The following is a 12,285-nucleotide window of genomic DNA, read 5'->3' as shown; positions in this document are numbered from 1 at the left end:
GAGGAAACTAGAAGGATCATTCATTCTGGCGGGGAAATGGTGCAGCCACCATGGATAACATTCTGGCAGGTCCCAAAGTTAAGTAAAGAATTACCATTTGACCCAGCAATTCTACTCCCAGCTATATAAACCCAAGAGAAATTAAGACAGGTGTTGAAATGTATACACATATGTACATAGCAGCATTATTCATAATAGAAAAAAAATAGTAAAAATAAGCAAGTAACCCAAAGGTCCATCAACTGATGAATCAATAACAAAACATAGTTTATCCATACAATGGAGTATTCCACAGCCTTTCCCAGAAATGAAGTACTGGCACATGCTACCATATGGGTGAGCTTTGAAAACATGCTAAGTGAAAGCCAGACACAAAAGGCCACATGTGGAATGATTCCATGTGGATGAAACGTCCAGAACAGGTAAACCCATAAAGACAAAAAAAGTAGGTTAGGGGTTGCCAGGGGTTGGGAAGAGGGGAAGTGGGGAGACATGGGAATGGAGGGGATGACATGTTCTGAAATCAGACCCTGGTAGTGGTTGTACATCACTGTGGATGAGGTAAAGAACATTTTTAAATGGCCAAAATTGTGAATTTTGTTATGTTCATTTTACTGCAACAAAAAAGACATTTTTTTAATGCTGCTGCTCCCTGGGGTTCAATCATCTCAAAGACAAGCCTGTCTTCGTAGGCGATCTCAATTCTCCCTACTTACAATCTTGGCAGGCTCCCAAAAATGAGCCTCCCAAATCAGGGGGCAGAGCCGGGGACTGAGAGCACCGCTCCCTCATCCATGCTCAGAAATTAGTAAGCTGGTCTTCTTCCTGCCCTTGATTGCCTGCCTGGGGGAGTATATGAATGCAATTATTAAGTCAACAAATATTTACGAAAGGTCTAATTCCTACCTGGAAAGCGGGTTCCAAGCAAATGGGACAGCAAGCGCCAAGGGCCTGGGGAGGTAGCATACTGGGCATTTTGGGGAGAAACAGCAAGTGTTTGCAGCCTGGGAAGCCGTGAGTCAGCGGCCCTGCGCTAGGAAACGAGGTCTGAGAAGCATCCAGGCTGCACATTAGAACTTGGGGTCACGCCGAAGCTGGTTTGGCTCAGTGGAGAGCGCGTCGGCCTGCGGACTGAAGGGTCCCAGGTTCAATTCCGGTCAAGGGCATGTACCCTGGTTGCGAGCACATCCCCAGTTGGGGGTGTGCAAGAGGCAGCTGATCAATGTTTCTCTCATTGATGTTTCTAACTCTCTATCCCTCTCTCTTCTTCTATGTAAAAAATCAATAAAATATTAAAAAAAAAAAAAAAAAGAACTTGGGGCCACATTCAGTGGGAGCCCCTGAGGGTCTAAAGGAGGGAAGCAACATGATGTGACTATCCAGGTCTCTCCCTGCTGTCTGCCCCACAGGGAGGCCAGCGAGAGCCGCTGGCAGGCCGCTGCAGGTCACCCCTGGAAACAGGAGGCGGGTGGCCAAACGACAGCGGACTGCGGGCCGCACTCCACGTCCCCTGAAGGGCAGCCGCGGCTTCACTATGGAAGCCATCACCACGGCTGTTTTTCTGCAGCTTCCTGGGCACAAGTGCAGAGTCCGAGGAGCTGGACTTCACCAGTCCCAGTTCCGCCCAGCACTGTGGCCAGTCAGGCTGAGTGACACTAGGACACACAGGCGTTACATGAGTAGAGGACTGGTGGGAAATGAGCAACTCCAGCGGAGCAGCCCGAGGAGCCTGGCAGGTTAGAAGAGGCTCTGCTCAATGTCTTCCTGCAGGACAGGTCCCAGAGGACGCCACTCTGCCCTCTCCCGCCCTGCCCCGTCCCGGACAGGCGGCAGGTGGCAGGAGCAGCAACGTGTACCTCCAGGCGGTGGCTGGCCAGCATCCCTCTGGCACAGGCACGCAGCGGAGAAAGGCAAACAGCACTGCGGACTGCGCTGTGGAAGCTGGTGCAGCGTGATGGGTGATGGCATGGGAAGGTGAGTGGGTTCTGTGGGCAGCGTTTCTCAAAGTGGGGTCCCGCCCAGACACCAGCACAGACCTCTCGGCGGGGCCCAGGAACACCTGTCACAATGTAGGCTCCAGGCGGTGGGCTGTACTCTTCGGGTGGAGTCCAGGGGTCTGCAGAGTGAGCACACAGCCTGGGTGATTTGGGGGCATGCTATATAGACTGAGAAGCACCTCCTCACCGGGGTATTCTTCCCTTCCCTTGCTTGTGAACCTGAAGGCTTTGGAGTCCTGAATATTCACTTTGTACCTTGTTGCCTCTAATAGGTTTTTTTAGTTGATTCTCTGCAATGTTCCAATCATATTTGAGTTGCAAAAAAATGATCATTTTTCTACTTCTTTCCACATTTTAATCCTTTTATTTTCACTTTGGCCCATGCCTCCAAAAGAATAGTCAGTAGCAGTTGAGAAAGGACGCTTTGCCTGTTTCTCAGTTCAGTGGCTAGCTAGTACATCCTCATTAAACACAACGCTGGTTGGATTAAGTTGGATTAAGTTGGCTCGGGTAGAGTTGAGTTGAGTTAGGGTTGGGTGATTGGGTCGGGATGGGATGTGGAGGGGTTGAGGAAAGAATATATGTGTGTGCATCTATAGAGTGTGTAGTTTACACTGTTAAAGAAATATTCAATTATTTATAACCTATTGTTTTCAAAGTCATAAATGGGTTTTTAAATGTCTTTTCAGCATTCTGTGCAGATAGTTAACAATTTTTACTTTTTATCTCTTAATAAGTTGAGTTTCATTAATATATTTTCTAATAATAAAACAAATTTACATTCCTGGAATAAATCCCAGAATTTATGGTGGTTCATCTTTCAATTGTATTGCCAAAGTCTGATTAGAATTTCAATTAGAATTTTTCCTTTGACCGCCTATGAATAATATTGACCTGAAGCTCTATCCTTTCTTGTTTTTTAAACTGGCACTGTTTTAAAAAATAATAATAATAAACTGGCATTGTTGAGCTACACATGAAATTATTAATTGCCCAAAATAATTTGTTTTCTGCTTTTCAAACGCTCGATAAAATTTTTCTGTGAATCCCTCCAGGCCAAAGACTCTCCTTCAGGATGGGGTGGAGGTGGAGATAGAGGGTGAAGGTGGGGAGGAAGCAAGTATGTGTCCCATACTCACTTAGCCTTTTCTATAGCAATCAGGGCGTTTTTTCTTCTTTTTAGGTCAGTTTGGGTCATTTATGCTTCCCTACAAAATCACCTGGTTCATCCAGGTCCTGAAATAGTTTTCCATGAGTTGAACAAAGTAGTCATTCGTGAGAAGTTTCATTTCCTGAGCATGTAGAGTTTCCCCAAACCCCTCTATCAGACCATATATTTTGCATAGTTGTGATTTAAAATCACGCTTACCTTGATTAGAGTACTTATTTACATATTTTATTAGTTCTTCCTAAGATCAAGATGTTGGATTCCACATGATTTTTTCACTATTCTTCTGTTTTCTAATTTGTCTATTTATGCACTATTTTCCGTCATAAAGGAATACAATGTTGCCCTAACTGGTTTGGCTCAGTTAGGGCAACAGTTTGGATAAAGTGTCGGCCTGCAGACTGAGGGGTCACAGATTCGATTCCGGTCAAGGGCATGCATGTACCTTGGTTGCGGGCATATCCCCAGTGGGAGGGTGTGCAGGAGGCAGCTGATGGATGTTTTTCTCTCGTCGATGTTTCTGACTCTCTATCCCTTTCCCTTCCTCTCTATAGAAAAATCAATAAAATATACTTTAAAAAAAAGAAAATAAATACAATGCTAAGGTTTTAATATAGACTTACTAAATACTGTGTGCTAGTAGTCTAACAGCAGATTCCTAAGTTTAAGAAAATTATTAAAAATATAGCTTATTTTTTCCTTGAGTTGGAAGATTCTCATTATTCAATTCCATCAACAGATTGTGATTGTCTGAGAAGGTTCTTTGAAAACCACTAAGTATTCAGAATCTCTCAAGTCCTTTCCAGCAACAAAATGGGTCTGAAATTGGTTCTAGAAAATACTTAAAATGCTTCTGTTTCCTCATTATCTTGAACACAAAAATACGTGTTTTCGAGAAGTTTAAATTTAAAAGAAATACAAATATCAGATTATATTTTTAGAAGAGGCTTCTCTTTAGAAGAATTTAGATAAAGTTAATTTAGACAAATTAACTGTAATCAAATTCTCATCTTTTTTGGATAAATTAACTTTATCAAATTCTCTAGAATTTGAGAATCAAATGGATGATTGTGTTTTGAAATCTTCCAAAAGCTTTATAAATTGTTTGCTTTGTTACAATGTCCAACCCAGACATCTACTCCAGTGCCTTTGCTGATCAGAATTAACTATCAACTTTGGATGCTTGCCCATTTCCAATACTCCCCAAAGTAACATGGAGACGTTACATCAGTGGGATTACAGGAAGATTAATGTGCTTTGTTTGGAGATGCAAACAGTAATCATACTTATTGCATACCTCTGGTTTTGGGGTTCTCTTTTACCTGAATCTAAGTAAATCTAGCTGAGCATTTGCATATGGTTTAATGACAACAATCATGTGTAGTTAACTGATATTCATTGGAATATAAAAAATTTACTTGGCATTTGCCCAGCCAATTGTTTTTACAGCTTGCCGTCTCTTATGCATTAGCTACTTTCATAAAAAGAGTTACATAAAGCAAATATTTTCATACTAAATCCCATTTTCCCACTGTTGCCCAATATTAACTCTTGAGTTGTGCTTCTCTAGGAAAACGTTGGCGTCAACACATCATAAAAATTACAATTAAACATGTATGCCCAGGAATCGGTACATTTAATCAATTATTTTACAAACTACATTTTATCCTCTGGCCTGCAATAACAATCAAATGGGTAATCATTTTGTTTCACATTCCCAGAATCATTAAGAAGGGCATGTGTCTTTTAAAAATGCAGTTTTGGGTGAGTTCCTTGGCACTGAAACCAGAAATACACAATTCTTTAGCAGGACTGCCACAGGGAGGAGATATGTGGTCAGATTCGGGCAACGCAAGTAGTCTCAAATGATTGTTAATAATCATGTAAGGGCCTCAGAAATGTGTTCTATTAGTAATACACTTTATCATAATCCACACCAGAGGATTTTTTGGAGTTATACAGAGCCTTTGGAGCCAACACCAGCCTCTTGACTCAAATGGGAAAGAGGACTTGCTCAACTACCTGGATACTTTCCCACTATACAAAGGGCAAAGCAGAAGATTACCACCCTGGCCAGGGCGGCTCAGTTGGTTGGGCGTCGTCCCGTGCAGCGAGAGGCCACAGGTTCAATTCCCAATCAGGGCACATGCTTAGGTTATGAGCTCAATCCCTGCTAAGAAGAGTGCCTGAGGCAGCCGATCAGTGTTATACTCTCACATCAATGTTTCTCTCTCTCTCTCTCTCTCTCTCTCTCTCTCCTTTCCTCTCTCAGAAGTCAATAAAAATACATATTTTTTTAAGAAAGACAAAAAAAATAAAAAACAAGAGTACCTGAAACGTTTAGAAAACTCTCCTACTTTGAACAATAGCTCCTTGGAGGTAATGCTAAGCAATGTAAATTAATGCTTTATTTTTCCAGCGTAAATCCTGTGGGGAATGCCACAGGGGGTGCCTGGTCTGTGCTGTCCTCTTCCTGCGCTGCTGCCTGCAGCTTTCGTCAGGAAGTCAGTGTGTGGTTCCAGGACGTGCACTACACTGAGCATCACCCAACCTTCTTAACCTTGGCCATGTCCCCCGAGGCCAAGACAGGACACTGACACGGGGACAAGGTGAGTGACGCATAGAGCTTGAAGGTTAATAGGCCTAACCTCTGATTACGCTGTTTTACTCCTACTCACCACAAAGATCAGAGATTGCATTTTTGTCGCACTGCAAAGACTTTTTTTATGGGCAAAATAGCTTTTGAAGATATCCTTTTTTTATTATTATTATTTCAGAGAGGAAGGGAGCGAGAGATAGAAACATCAATGATGAAAGAGAATCACTGAACAGCTAGCTGCTGCCTCTTACATGCCCCCTACTGGGTATTGAGCCTGCAACCCAGGCATGTGCCCTTGACCAGGAATGGAACCCTTCAGTCTGCAGGCCCGACGCTCTATCCACTGAGCCAAACCAGTTAGGGCTAAAGAGATTCTTAAATAAGTCTGTCGTGAGAGCCTAATATTCCCAAAGAGCAAGTGTTTTTTTGAGTTGGCACAGGGTGGCAGAAGAAAACAGGAGCTTTGAAGACGTAGAATCCTGGGTTGGAGAGCAGCTCAGTCCTTTGAGGGCCATGTCAGCCAGCTCGGAGCAGGAAACCACAGTGGTTTGCCCTCTTCCCTTGTTGCCAACTAACCCATCCTCCTTCTGAGACATTCCACAATGTTTCTATGATGCTTTGAGCACCTCTCTTACTTTGTTACTCACCATAAATAACTAAGGGGCTGGGCCACTCAAATCAAGGATGCTGCCACCACTGCACAGTGCTCGGTCTGTGGGGAGGTCCAGGGCAGGGCTGCAGGCCTGCTAGCTGGTCTCTAGCCTCTATTTCACACAAGAAACTTAGCATTGGGTTCATCAGTCACTCAGGAATGCCAATGCTCTTCAAACCAGCAGGCCGCACTCAGAATATACACTCATTAGTCCAGATATTGTGAAAACCAACTAAATAAATCATCGGAAGAATTTAATGTTACATAATAAATAATGGGTTAGCCCTGACCACTCGATTGAAGTGCCACTCCATATACCAGTAGATTTGGTCTCTACTCAGGGCACATACAGGTGCAACCAATCCATCTTGGTCTCTTTCTTTTCCTCTCTCTAAATCGGGTGAGGATAAAAGTTTAAAAATGATAAAATTTATTAAATGTTACTTTTACTATCATTTTGCTTTGTCTTAGGACTTAAAGGGCATTTATTTCCATGTCTGGGGTTATGTTCCATCTATACAGACTGCTCTGTGACCTGTTAGTCAACCATGGTGTAGGAATCTGGTAACTCATTTATCTTTGAAGAAAGGCATCTTGACCAGAGACTGTCAGCAAATAACAAGGTCATTAGGAAAGCAAGTGGGTCAAGGTTCTGATGAGATGACTGAAGCCAAGAAAAGGCCTGGGAAATCAGTGAATGATAAGCTCCCAGGAAATATGAACCGAGCCTTGATGGGGATAATACCTTGGGTAATTAAACATATAGTCCAAACGTTACTGCCTAAGAGCGAAGAGCTAAAGAGTCAAAGCTGATTGTCTTCATCTCAATGAGAGAGAGAGGGCTGAGCAAGAGAGAGAAAAGGTATGCAAGCAACAAGAAATAGTTGATGATATTATGTGCGCTATTCAAACTGTTTTACTATATTACACATGTGGCCTGGTGCACAAATTCATGCACATTGAAAGGAAATTAATCAGAAGAAATATTCTACTATCACTATTCGCCCCTTCTCTATAATAGAAGTGTCAACCAAATCCATGATCGACAATGACAGATCAAAACACATGTGTGCTATTGGCACCAGCAAGAACGTACTGCGCATGTGCAAGTCAAACTTAACCTTTTATATTGCTTACTTTGACCTGCTTTCTGATTAGCTAAATTTTTTCCAACCCAATGAAGCACCCCAACTTTTCTTTCAGGTAACTGTCAGCAACAAGGCGGTAAGTATCAACACTAAGCAGATTATTATTATAGATCACGCAGGAAGAACAAAGGGTAAAATATTTAACTACAACAGTGTTTGACTATATTCTGCGCAGTGAATAAAACCTGAAGTCATTTGCAAAGTCCACCATTTCTTTTCAGTTGGGTCAAATTTCTACGCTCTCTAAATCTCCATTTTCCGGCTAATGAAAAGAAAATAGGATCCCACCGAGTCTCCTATCTACCTACTTCAGGACTTCTGTGAGAATCAAAGGAGTTGAGGCATGGGCAAACATTTCACAGACATTTAGTTACAGTGTGAAATGTTTCCACCTGGCTATAAAGCAAGTTGTGTTCCTGGGCTGAAGAAACTCCAAGGAGGCTAGTCACTAGAGAGAGGAAGTCGGGCGTTGCTATATGATGTCATTACCTGGCACCCACAGCCACCTTTTCCGGGCTGGTATGGACTGTGGGCCGCATTTTGCACCATGAGGTCCCAACATCAACGGCTGCAATTTGGTGGGCTGTCGCCCCAGGGTGGTGGTGGGGCCTGTGTCCCACTTGGCAGGAGCCAAGTGTTGCTTTGTGGGCACCAGGTCCGTGGTGCCATTTCTCTGTAAATGGCCAGTACGCATCACAGCAGCTCCTGCGTCGGCCCCCTGGTGGTCAATGTGCATCATAGCAACCAGTCAGACAATCAGACACTTAGCATATTAGCCTTTTATATATATAGATTAGAAATATAGACTATTGAGCCAAAACCGGTTTGGCTCATTGGATAGAATATTGATCTGCGGACTGAAAGGTCCCAGGTTTGATTCTGGTCAAGGGCATGTACCTTGGTTGCAGGCACATCCCCAGTAGGGGGTGTACAGGAGGCAGCTGATCGATGTTTCTCTCTCATCAATGTTTCTAACTCTCTATCCCTTGTCCTTCCTCTCTGTAAAAAATCAATTATATATATATATATATATATATATATATATATATATATAGACTATTGAAACTAAACATAAACAACTTATTTGGATTTAGGAAAGATCGGTACATACGGCATAAGGCAGTTTTATTTTTGTTTCTCAATGAGCTATGTAGACAACTACTAAGTTCAGGGTGGCAAAAAAAATCTCCCGCTGCCTTTACTGACTCGGAGGTACCCTTCTGTGTGTTCTTAAAAAGACAGGATGTCAAGCAAACTCTATGAGCCTTTCCAGCCCAGTGTGGATAAGGCTCCAAGAGGATCTGAGGAAGCAGCATGGACAATTCCACAAAGTTGAGACCCACATGGGACCAAAGTAAGAAAATACTTTGAGCAAATTTGAATTACCCTTTTTGTGATTTTCCTGAAAAATTCACTTTAAAGAGCAAAAGGAAGACTATACCACCTTATTTACAGAGGATGACAATTCCTGTGAGTCAGAGAGAGGCCTGCGATGTAATGGGAGATGGATGAGGGGGGGGCGGGGCACGTGGTCTGTGAACAAGGCCAGCAGAATGATCAAGATTGCGGGGCTTGACCACAGGATCACTGGGGAGGCTCAATCCCCCAGACACGCCTGAGCAATTCCGCCCAGAAACTCAACACTTCGAAGCCGATGAACTATGACGAAGTCAACTAGATGAGGAGCTGAATCTATAATCTTAGTTGTCACTTGACTCTTGTTTTATCAAAATGTGATGCTAACAAAATCAAAATAAGTATTCTTTGACTTCTCAAATTTAAGGACAGGACTCCCCTGCTCATGTCTGTGAACCTTGTATGAGTTCCATTTCTTGGACAGAGTAGCAAATAAAAGACTGCCATGCCGTTCTGGGGGCGGAGTTCCAGGAAGGCCGTCCGGGACTGATGGCTGCTCAGACACGGGGGAAGCAGAGGCTTATTCACTGCGGTCCTAGCATCTTGCAGCTGGTGTGATAACCCATCCCTCAAAAGGAGTCCGGGAAACATCTGTTAACTGGGAGGGTGACCACAGCTAACTTTACTGAGCGGTTTACCATATGCCAGCACTGTACACACAGCAAGGGGCTCACCCACACAACTACCCCGGGAGGTAAATGCCATTGTTATTTCCATTTAAAGCTGAGGAGGCGGCAGAGCAGAGGGGTGAAGTAACTGGCCTAAGGAGAGCCAGGTGTAAACAGGGGTACACTGGCTCCTCCACCCCCCTTAACGGTGACACGGCACCACTGCAGTCCTCTCACCGTGGGAGCGAGTGATGGGAAAGAAGGACACTGGACTAGCAACGGCCAGGCTCCACGCCCCAAGGGAGCAAAGCAGACCAGGCCCGCTGCAGGGTGAGTTCAGGATAAAGGGATGCGAGTGGGACCGGGCTGGGCACGTGGGATTGGGATGGGCACGTGGGATTGGGATGGGTGTGTGGAATCAGGCTGGGCAAGTGCTAGGCTGGGATGAGCTCAGGTGTGCCGGCGGTCCCTCCAGGTACTTCTTCACATTTGCCCTGACCATGACCTTGAGGCAGCTGTGTATATACCGATGCAGTCAGGCTAGAGCTGTAATTTTCATCCTTAGCTCTATGTAAAACCAACGGACTTACAAATCAGTAAGAAAGAGAAATGTAATCAACAGCAAAACAAGCAGAGGTTATAAAGTCACAATTCACAGGAAATAATAAATGACTTACACTATGAGAAGGAGCTCAACTACATTCATAAAGACATGCACACTAAAATGCTAAAAACATATCATTCCCCGCCCCCCCTAAATATATCAGAAAAGAAAAGAAAATTAACTCAGACTTGTCTCTAGTCCGGATTATTGTAATAACCTCCCAGACTAAGTTGGGCAAAGTGATCATGGCAAAAGACAAGTCGACATACATCACTATTTTGCTAAAAATCTTGTAGCGGTTCTACATTTTGTTCCGAGTAAAAACCAGCCCTAACTGGTCTGGCTCAGTGGATAGAAGATCGGCCTGCAGACTCAAGGGTCCCTGGTTCAATTCTGGTCAAGGGCATGTACCTTGGTTGCAGGCATATCCCCAGTAGGGAGTGTGCAAGAGGCAGCTGATCTATGTTTCTCTCTCATCGATGTTTCTAATTCTCTACCCCTCACCCTTCCTCTCTGTAAAATATCAATAAAGTATATTTAAAATAAACTAAAAAAACGAAGTCCTTCGAACGGCCTACCAGGCCCTACACACATGTGACTCCAAATGTTCTCTCTGATCTGGACTCACACCTGCTCCACTCCCACCACACAGGCTTCCGTCTGCTCCAATGCAGTGTACAGATGATGTGTCATGGAATTGTGCACCTAAAACCTGTGTAATTAATTTTGTTAACTAGTGTCACCCCAATAAATTCGGTAAAAAGGGGGAGAAATAAAAATATAAAAAAGACTTAGTCTCAAAGTCAACTTCAAATATAACAGTTTTCCCTATACCAGTAAACCAAGCATATTGGAAAAATATAAAATTATTCCAAGTTCTTGTATTCTACAAAGAAATATGTTCCAAATCCAAGGGCTTCCTATCACAATATACAGCATTAGACACTGTTCACTGATCAACAGGCAAAAAGAAGATAATCAATTGAAGTTAAAATAAAACATACCTTCTACCAGAAAAAAAGGGGAATCGAATCAGCAAGGACAAATAAATGAAAATTATTAGAAGACCCTTATTTATTTAAAGATTGGTTACACATAAAACACAGTTCCTTATATTTCATATACTTTGCCTTATAAAATAACACCATAAATTCTATGGCTGATTAATCTAGATCAGGGGTCAAGATATATATCTTAAAAAAAAAAAAAAAAAAAATATATATATATATATATATATATATATATATATATATATATATATATATTTTTTTTTTTTTTTTTTTTTTTAAGAGCCAGACAATAAATGTTTCAAGCTTAGCAGGCTGCACTCACACCTGTTCGATACCCTGCAATCACAGATGACAACACAGGAATGGGTGCGCCTGTGCTCCAATAAACTTGATTTCGGCCACCGAAATCAGAATTTCATGTAATTTTCACACAGGGCACATTGGTGTTCTTCTGTTGATTTTTTTATTTTTATTTTCCGACAATTTTCACAGGTACAACCTCAGGCTGCGGGCCATACAAAAACAGGCAGCGGCTGGATTTGGCCCATCGGCCACAGTTTGCCAACCCTGATCTAGAAATACACAAAAAGTAGTTACTAGCAATACTTCCCAAACATTCTTTTTTACAGTAGAACTAGAAGCCCAATGCATGAAGATTCGTGCTAGAATGGGCTTCCCTTTCCCTAACTGCTGGCACTGCCTTTCCACTCTGGTCTAGCCCCTTTCTGTGCAGGCCCTGGAGCCCCCTTTCAGCTTCAGGAGCCGCCTCTTTCTGCTCTGGCCCCTCCTTCCCACACTGCCAGAGGCTCTGAGAGACTGGGGGGGGGGGGGGGCGCAGAACACAAGCATCCTGTCCCTGTCAGTCACTGGGCAGCTGAGTATGCAAATTAACCACCATATTTGTTGGGTTAATTTGCATAGCACTCCTGATTGGCTGATGGCATAGCGGAGGTAAGGTCAATTTACATGTTTGTCTATTATTAGGTAAGATATGAAGTGTTGCACCTTTACTATAACATTATTTGTCCAGTAGATTAAGTTCTAAAGCAGCATTATCTACCAAGATAACAGCTGAACTGAAAA

General features: G+C 43.0%; 1 protein-coding gene across 5 annotated transcripts in view; it reads right to left on the bottom strand.

Annotated features, from left to right (window-relative positions):
• Positions 1–12,285, bottom strand: part of STAU2 (staufen double-stranded RNA binding protein 2) — a 222,254-nt gene that overhangs the window by 155,430 nt on the left and 54,539 nt on the right. The window lies entirely within an intron of this gene.

The sequence above is a fragment of the Pipistrellus hanaki genome (genome assembly GCF_964339955.1).
Source record: "Pipistrellus hanaki genome assembly, chromosome: 17".
Lineage (NCBI taxonomy): Eukaryota > Metazoa > Chordata > Mammalia > Chiroptera > Vespertilionidae > Pipistrellus > Pipistrellus hanaki.
This window is presented reverse-complemented; position numbering and strand designations above follow the sequence as displayed.